Source organism: Furipterus horrens, unplaced genomic scaffold (genome assembly GCF_987537825.1).
Source record: "Furipterus horrens unplaced genomic scaffold, mFurHor1.1.pri manual_scaffold_1, whole genome shotgun sequence".
In the NCBI taxonomy this organism is placed as follows: domain Eukaryota; kingdom Metazoa; phylum Chordata; class Mammalia; order Chiroptera; family Furipteridae; genus Furipterus; species Furipterus horrens.
The window spans coordinates 78,985,686-78,995,804 of record NW_028327171.1 but is presented as its reverse complement, the minus strand read 5'-3'; positions in this window follow the sequence as shown (position 1 = coordinate 78,995,804).

Below are 10,119 nucleotides of genomic sequence, written 5' to 3'. Positions count from 1 at the left end.
TATTTTCACATTGCTGTTCATCATATGAATGGTCTGAGCATTTATTCCTGCAATGTACAAAATTATGTAGAATATAACCATAGGTCATCTCCCAGTACTGCTGGCCACCTTATATGTGCCTATCATTTGGTCCACTGTGTTAATTCCTGACTTCATTTGGTTGTAATATTCTATTGTGTCAGTCTTTTGCAAATCTAAATTTACAGTGTCGTGAAAATGCATACTTGAAACTAAAATTGTGTTGCTTTCCCCTTTCAGCTATATGAGCTCCAAGTGTGCAATATGCACAAAAGCAAATAAGTTGGATTTGGGGGGCCTGGCTTTAGAAGACACAGATGCATGGGGCAGTTGGGGTTTATCCTTATGAGCAATACTTTCATATGAAAGTTGTTTCTTTTTCAAATCAGAGATAAGATTTATATCAGTAAGTCAGCTATCTGCTGTGATATTATGTCTTGATGAGTAAGTGGGTCATGCAAGTCTCTTGATTATATCTACTGGTTTATTACTAATCAAGTGAGGATATTTGGGCTTCTTACCAGCATATATTTCAAGATTTCCTTTGTAAAATACTTTTGAATCAACCATACCAAAAAAATTTATAAGCTATCAACCGGGCTTGGGTGAAATATATTGTCTAAATCCACATTCGCCTCTAAAACCAGGTAACATTTCATCTATTGTTACATTCTGTCCCATAGAGTAACATAATCTACAGTTTTCTACAAATGCTGAGAAAATGTCTCTCAGACTTGCTTATTTGTCCACTTTCAGGTGTTCTAGGTAGGCAAATTTATCATCAAACCTGATACAATTATGAACAAATATAGATCTCCATAAAGATATTATAAGTCTAAAGAGTTCAATCCTGCTACCATGAGTAGCCCATAAATTCTGTGAGTTTAGCTCATAGCTGCGATGTAAACCAACTAGATGTAGGAAGCCTAAAATGTTTTCACGTTGGTTTTATCTATTCATTTAGCATCTTTCTAATAAAAACCAGCTCAAGATAGACTCAATGTATTTATTTGTATATAATAAGACTAGATCTACAATATCATTTGTGATAAAGCAGTTCTAAGGTTCAAGTTCTATCTTGGCACTTTTTGCATTTGGCTGAACTAACGGAAGTTGACACAAAATATTCTGCAGCTGTGTTCTAATTTGTCTTCTTACTGGATTTTTTTCTTCATTTTGAACCTTTATCCTTTCCAAAATAATACTCTTTATTTATGTCTAATTCATCTTCACTTTCTTCACTAGAAATATCTTGCTCGGTATCCCTATGTTCTGAACAAACTTCTACATAATCTTCATCTTCTAAATCACTTTCACTTTCACATTTAACTCTATTATTCTTATCCTCAGACTTTATAACAGAGCAGGAGGGGTCCCAATTTCTGCAAAGCTCATAGTTACAGGTAGGGGGAAAGGAGATAATAAAGCCTTTAAGGTACTTTGCATATCGATGGTAAGTTGGTAACTGGATAATAGCTCTGCTGCATCCCAGGGCAAAAGGGCAGATGATAGGCTTAATATACTAGCCTTTCCTCAGAGAAGGAAAACTCTGACTCCAAAAAACCTCCGCTGCCTTGCAGCATACCTCTTCAGGGGAAAGGCTAAGGGAGTAAACCCCGACAGAAAATCCGGAGCCGGAGTCCCTAAGGCGGTTTGACGTTGTAGTCAACACCGGCAACTCCTGCGGCGCACCTGAAGCCAAGCTGTATTGACTCCGTCTTTCCCTTGGATCCTTCAGCTGCGAAGAGAGGGGGGGTCTGCTGCATGGGCAACAGCAGACCCTCCATATCACCCTGCCCAGGCTCTGTAGCTTCAGCTTTACTGGAGAGGACACTCCAGCGTCATCGCAAGATGTCGATTCAACACGGGAGGAGACAGATACCGTGTCACTCCCGAGTCGGACTGCACAGCCATTCTCGGCGGTGCAGATAGACTCTTAAGAAGCTACACCATCGTCTCTCGAGACTGATGGCTGCCGACGGCTAGCCTTTCCTGAAAGGAAGCAATGCTGCCCCAAGGTAAAAGGGTGGATGATAAGCTTAAGTACTTTTCATAACAATGACATATAGTGCTCAAGGTCAGCATTTAAAATTAGGGATAGCCAGGAGGATAAAAGAAGAGAAGCCACATGTTCTGAAAGGGTATAGACAGGAGTTAGCTAGAAGGTCTGGTGTGTAGGAAGAGAGCCATGACATAGCAACTAGGCAGCTTTGTAGGAGAGCTGGTCTGCCCTGGGAGAGGGCCATGTGGGCAGAGTAAGTATAGAAGAGAAGAGGATGGGTAGCCATGAGAAAGGAGCCATGAGCAGGAAGGGGATTTGGCCATGCTACTTCTGTACTGAAGTAGGAGCTATGCAGTTTGTAGTGAAGCTAGTCCTCGATGAGAAGGGAGAAGCAGCAAGCAGTTATGCAGTTTGTATCCAGGATTCAGCCATGCGGCCTGGGCTAGTAAGAAAGCAGAAATGCTGCTGCTTTGGTAATGACTTCTGGCTGACTCCAAAGCCACCAAGGACTCTGCCTTGCAGACTCAGAATCTTATCTGGACTCTTGGAACTTGGGACATACAGAGAGAACACTCTCTTAGGACTTGTTCCTTTCCTGGACTTCACCATGATCTAGTGTAACACAGCACATGCTTTTCTGGACTATTACATGGAGGCTGAAGACAACGTATCCCAGATCCTGAAAGAGAGAGCTGACAGACAAGGAATGTGAAACTATTGGGCTTGGTTTTGGCTTATAGCCTTTTGGGGAGCAAGGGAAGTGCTGGATCTTGGGGGATAACAGGGCTCTGAGCTGAAGTGCTCCCAGACCTCCCAAGGTTGGAATATTGTAATTAAAAACCTGTTTTTCTCAATACTAATTGCTGGGTCATACACTAAGGTGCCACATGAATGAGCCCTGCTTTGCTCAGTAACAACTTGAGTAGCATCTATTGAAGTTCTTCAACATGTCTTGGATTATCAAATTGATATATTTTCCAGCCATTTTCAATGGTATAATAAATTTAAAAACAAAACAAAACTAAAAACACTGATATCGAAGTTTGCAAATAAAAACAAAACAATTATACCAAACACTGACTTCAAAGTTTGTGGTATCTCTCAGATACAGTTTATTATCCAATATCACCCACCCTTATGAAACACATCTTATAATCAAACTGATGGCTTAAATGTTATGGCTTAACAATCACATACAAAAATGCAGCTAATCATGACATTGAACCCATGCACCCTATATATGTAACAATATTTAAGAAAAGTTTGTTTGTAACTCTAAGGTCAGTTGTGACTTCCACAGGGTTAAGAAAATAGTGCCAAATCTGGAGTCGCAGGTGAGGTTGTATTCAAAGACCTGGCTCCCCTTGGCTTCTAGGTGATTACATAGGGGACAAATCATTAATCATGATGAAAATTAGGATTGTATTCTCTATCAATAGGAGGTGGCTGATCATTCCATCTGATCCTGATGTCAGGATGGTTTTGCTCTGTCTTGTTTCACAAGGGTATCTTCATTGGTGCCAGTCTTTTCTGGGTCTGGAGTTAAAACAAGACTGAAGTGGAGATCTTATCTCTAGCTTGACCAAAACTCTGTTTCTTTGGTCAACAACTTGAGGTTTTGTTCCTAAAGTTATTGATGCTGATAAGAACTTCATTGTCCTGAGGGCTTAATCATTAAGGGAGTAGATATGCAAGGGAGAAGGGGATGAGTGTATCAGAGTTCTGGATGGGGCCAGTTTGAATAAAAAGAAAAAGAAGGAGAAAAGATCATATTAAAGAATTGAAGTTTCTGTGCAGTTACACTTATATGTTGAGGCTCACAGGAATAGCTTGTAACCTAGTGTTGTTGTAAATATTGAATGAGTTTTTTTATATTCCTTTCTATTTGTCACCATATTCCAAGAACTTTCCAGGACATACTACTTACTACCTTTAGAATCAGCTGTAGCTACAACTGTAGTTAAAGATATTGATACAGATGCAAATAGAGTTGCAGGTATATGTACAGGTACAGATATAGACTAGACATAAATACAGGTAAATTTGCACAGGTAAAAATGACTAGCAAAATAAGCATAGAAATATATATTATCAGATTGGTGAGGTTATGAGTAATTTTTTGCTTGGTTTTGATAACAGATTTTTGTTTGTTTGCTTTTTAGTCATTTAATAAAAGCAAAAACTAGTACTTGTTAAGTCTATGAGAATTCCTATCATCTGCTCAGGGGTGTTTGGCAATGTCCCCTTTGCAGGGTCCCATCAGTATCTAACTTCCACTTACATCAAATTCAATTATCTCCCTTAGTTCAGTAGGTGTATCTGTCTCCTTGAGAGTAGAGAAAGTTACTTCCCTACCCTGTGGTTTTTGGTTTGAGTTCCATGCTTTGAGTACTCCAGTCTCCTTAACATATATTCAGTCCAACTTCTGCTATTTCATTACAAACCTCTTTTGTCTTAATAGTACCGAGCTTTGCTTTTAAAACATTCTTCAGCTTTCAGACTAATATCTCCAATAGAAAATTATAAAAACCTATGTAGGAGTGTCACAGATTCAAGAATTTGACTCTTGCCTTTATTTTCCCCTACAGCAACAGCCCTGTCACTCATGTTCTGATTAATAAAAAGTGTTACCAAATTAAAAGACAATGACAAAAACAAAGGAAAAATACCAAAGTGGGTAGTATTTTTAAATGTTTTCCCTTTTTATTTCTATACACAAGTAATTTTCACTGGATAGTGATGTTACCCTTGGTAATAATTCCTACGATGTATATTCAACCTCTTTTATGGGCACTAGCTCTTTATTTGGTTAATATCAGAAACTTCAAAGTAGGTTAGAATCCTTACTATAGCATATTTATATGTATAACCAATAAAATTTAGCTGTTGCTGCTCTGAAAAAGCCGATGAGATAAGCAACAGTAACTGTTAGAATAACACTTGCATTTAGTTATTACAAGATGAACTGAGGTGTGTTCAAATTTAAGTTATTATTTGAGCAACAAAATTGATTGAATCAGGCAGCACCAAACTGGAAGTGGTTAGGAGCACTCCACTAATAGAAGCTAAGGGAAAGGGTTTTATAGAGAAGTAGAAGCGAAGCAAGGAAATCATTTGATTGACTATAGCTTAAGGTTACCTTATTTGGGAAATCCTACTTGACTGTAATTGGTAGTCCTTTCATTTCAATTTCTTAACCATGAGACAATCCAGGTTTATAGTCTGGTTTGTGTGTGCAAACTACTGAGGTAGTAAAGACACCTCAGCCTATAGTGGTCTTCATGTTTAATTAATTTAACAATGTTTTCTCCCTTGTCCTAGTTTTTTAAAGGGTTTCACCATGTGAGATAACTGGTACACAGCATTTAATGGGTATTTGTAGGTGGGTGTTCTGGAATTCTGAACTGGAGAGACAACTGTGTGTTCCTCTCAGCAATACTCCCCACCAAGTTTCAAGCTACATTACCTCAATGGCCAACGTTCTCTTCCAGGAACTGAAATAACCAAGGGAAACCACATCATGATCTTGTCCTGAAATTATGTATCAGTGAGTTCTCTTTTTCATGGCCAATTTTCAGCATTTGTCTTTTGATTAATTGGGTTGTTAATTACTGATAATAAAAGATATAGTGCATCAAAAGCTACTCCATTTGTTTATTTACCCAGAAGAGTAAACCTTGAAAACAGCTAAGATTATAAAGTTGATTTTTAAATGACTTCAATAGTTTACAAGTAAAATGTGCTCCTAAAAATAATTCTAAAGTTTTATAAATGAAGTCAACTTCAATCAACTACCAAATGGAATCCTAAAAATATTACAAATTAAATATTTCTAAATTGTGACTTTAAATTATCCATTAATTTCTGGCATTTGGCTTTGAAATAAGACATGCTCATATCATGTAAGAAATAAAAATAATACTTGTATTTGTATAGTCATTCACAATGTTAGCAGAATAAAGGGGTCTATTTGTCTATGCATTAAAGACCAATAAGACACAAACTGGAGCTTGCAACAAGGAAAGTGGCCCATGTCTGGGGACAGGTGAGCTAATGCTCAAAGACCTGGCTCCCAGTGGCTTCCATGGGATGGGTTATATAGCAGAAAAATTATTCATCTTGGTGACTAAGGAATTTAGTGTTGCAGTAGGAAGTTAGATAGTAACAAAAAAGAAGGGAGCAAATGGAACCAGCCAGAGTAAGAAGGAAATGACAGTTTCAGAGTCACTCTGGGTACCCAAGTAGAGAAGAAATATGCTTTTCAGTCACTCCAGGAAAAAACTAGCACCATTCCACTGGATTAATTGGGGTGGGGCGGTGGAGGCGGGTATCACAAGGGGAAATTCTTTTCACTGAGTGTATGAGCAGTAGACCAAAATCTGGAGAAAAGATCAGATAGGATAAGGGCATTAAACCCTGGAAGATCCAGGAATGGGATTGGATAGAGGGAGGGCATCAGGCCCAGGAAAAGCCAGGAAAGAAATGGAAGAGTTTGAAGAGAAGCCTGCTTTTTCCCAAACCAAAGGAAGCATATAGAAGTTGAACAAAGACTCTTCTCTGTGGCAGCCATGGGCCAGAGCCCAGCCACTATTGTAGCCTGGGCTCCATCTAGTCTTGGAAGCAGACATACAGTTGGGGAAATGAGGCACAGAGAAGTTAAGTAACTTACCAAGGTCACACAGCTAAGAATGTTAATGCCAGCCAGGAGCTGAGACTGTGCTAGACTACTGGAGCTTCATATGTAGAGGGTGATGGCACCTCAGCTGTGGCCCCTGACCCTCCTAGGCCTGGTAGACACAAGGGAGGGCCTGCAGCCCTGGAAACTAGAGTTCTTCAGTGACATGGAGCTGAACCACCTGGCTGTGGATGAGGCATTAGGCATGGTGGACCTGGGCACAGTGAGTGCAGTCTATCATCTGAAAGTTGGAGAAATGCCTTGTGCGGTGTGGCGGCCTCCTCAAGGGCACCCGTGCCTGCACGTCTTTTTGGAGCACACCTGTGCCCTTTCTCAGGCATGTGCTTTTTGCCTTCTTTTCCACTAAGCTCTAAGGTTCCCTCAAAGACTTGCAACCAGGCGAGCAGCAAACAGTGACAGAAGACTCTCCCTTTGCTTCTGTCCATGCAGCCACTACTATAGTTTGTCTGCTCTCTGCATCTTCAAGGGTATACTATTGCTTCACTCTAATAAATCTTATCACTATCACTTAAAATCCTTCTGCATGTGTGTACCTAAAATTCCTTTCATTAGGGTCATGGTCAGGGTCATAGTCTCTACTGGTTGTTTGGTGGGGGGGGGCCATTGTTCATTGCATCTGGTCCTGATGCCAGCCATAGCATTACTTCATCTAGTTTCACCTCTTTTTTAGGCCTGGAGCTGAAACACAACTGAGGCCTAGGGGTTACCTCTAGTTTGACTGAAACTCTGTATCTGGGGTCAATAGATCCAAGGCATTTTCCTTAGGATAATTTGATGCTGATCAGAACCTCATTGTCCTGAGAGCTTAGTGAGTAAGGGAGTGGATACGCAAAGGTGAAAGAGGCACATGAGTTGAGAGCTATATGAGGCCAGTTTGAATCAAAAAGAAAAAAAGGAGAAAAAGTCATATTTAAGAAATAAAGTTTCTGTGTGGTTTCTGTTTGATTTGATTCTTAATGTTATGTTCTATTTGTTTTATTTTATTTTTTTAATTTATATTATTTTATTGTATTTTTTCCATCACCAGTTGGAAATACTCTTTTCCACCTCTACCCACTGCCCTCCCCACCACAATCACCCGACTGTCATCCATGTCTCTGAGTTCTTTCTCTTTTTCTTTTTTCTTTCTTTTTTTTTTTTTTTGCTCGATCCCTCCCTCCACCAATCCCCCCCAGAGCTGTCAGCTCTCTATAAGTATATTTAAAGATTATTTTCTGAGTGTCTATTGTGTATCAGGCACTAAGATCGGAATAAGGGGGTGCAATGAAGTGTAAGAGCTTCAACAGTCCAGTGTGAGAAAAGCGTCAACATCACTCTTTAAAATATAAGCAAACAACCTTAAAAAGATTAAGCAATTTGCCACAGTCACTGATAGGTAAATTTATAACAGAGCTAGAATTAGTATTCACCCCGTGAGACTATGTTTCCCAACAACTACTAATACTCCTATTGGATCATTTACTCTAATAGCTTGGCTGTATATTTGTTAATGTAAGAAACATCCGGACCTGTAAAGAATACTTAAGAGTTTACTTGAGCCAAACTGATGACATATGCCAGGAAACAAGATCTCAAATTCTCCAGAGAATAACAGTTTTTCCATTTCTTTCATGCAATCAAGATTAAGGAGAAGACATAAAGAAGATTACAGGTAAGTGGGAGAGAGAAAGGCTGGGATTGGATTATAAATTAGTTAAGGTTCTATAATTTCTTGAGGATGATCACCTCTTAGAAGCAGGCAATTGAAGAGAAGTGTTTCAAAGGTTTGTCTTCCTAGATGTACAGAATGGGCAGGGCTTGCTTAAGGCAAAGATAAACCTGGGGTGTGACTACCCATCTTGACCTGTCCATTTAGGAATTTATGATCCATCAACCTATGAAATTACTTTTCACAGAGCCCCTTTTTTCATCCACATATTTATATTTTTCTCATCCATAATAAAATAAAAAATAACACTTCTGGCTGCAGAAAAATCTGCTTTTACTTGATACCAAATTGTCATGCAGGTTTGTGTCTCTAGCATAAAAACACTTTTATGCACAATCACATGAACACAAATTCTCGATTTTAAATTGGCAGACTTTGGTCTGTGCTGTGTTTGGACACTTCAGAGAGAAAGTAATTGAAGGAAGAGAGACTTTTATCCGTGAATTGGATTTGTTAATCCAAAACTATTCTGGTGTTTATTACCTATTCAACAATTCACAAGCTATTAGTCTACTATAGAAATAAAAACTGCATTTATTTTTCTTTCTTTAATCTCCCTTTCTTAATTGCCATACTGACAAAAAAGAAAAAAGAAAAGAAAAGAAGCAGTTGTTTACCTTCCAAATTCTCTGGAGCACTAGCCAAATTAATCCTTTTAAGCAATGTTTCTTCAGCTCCAGAAACAAGTAGCATGCAAAGTAGCAAGTAGCTCCCTTAAGAGGCAACAAGCAGAAGATGCCTAGAAATTAACCTTGACTGGGAGAGCTCTGTAGGCGTTTGCATCTTGCTTTGGAAGTTTTGCAAACAGCCTGCGTTTCTGGGGAAAGGAAATGGGGGAATAACTAGGACTAGATTAAGAAATAGGCCTGCTGAGCAGTTCCCTGGGGTATCAGTATGTAAGAAAAAGCTGGTAAACACCGTTGATTTCCTCCTCTTAAGCCATTTTCCTTCTTTCTTGATAAAAGAATTCTAATTGTTTCCAACAGCAGTATATGGTCTGAGTAATGAATTATGATCTGTCTAAGCTAGACTTGCTGTCTCATTTTGTTTAAAAAATGCCTTTAATCCCAGCCTCCCTTACAGCTACAGGTAAGTATTTGAGCCAACTCTGTAAAATACTATGAAAGAAATAAAATAGAGAACTACTGCTTGGTACCACTCCTTCTTCCTCCTCATTTAAGACACTGTTGTGATGCTGTGTCCCACCCCCAATCAGAGGTGAGGAGAAAGGCATTCCAGAAGAGATGAAACCTAAATGTTAAGTAGAAACTATAAATAGTAAAGAGGGTGGGGAATAGGGCTCCAAAAAGAAATAATATATAAATGCCCAGAGGCAAGAGACAGAATGGACCCTAACTGGTGTGGCTCAGTTAAATGGGTGTCTTCCCACAAAGTTAAGAGTTGCAGATTTGATTCTCATATACCTGGGTTGCAGGTTTGGTCCCTGGGGTCAGGTCATGTATGTGAGACAACCAATTAATGTTTGTCTCTCACATCAATGTTTCTGCCCCCCTCTTTCACCATCCTTTCTCCCCTGTTTAAAAATAAATAAATAAATGTTTTTTAAAAATATGATGTTATTAACACAGAAAAGAAAGAAAGAAACAGCATGGAAGATTGAAGAAACTGGAACAAACTTGGTATAAACAAATTGTAAAGCATAAGGCACAGAGTAATAATAAATATATTGGAGAA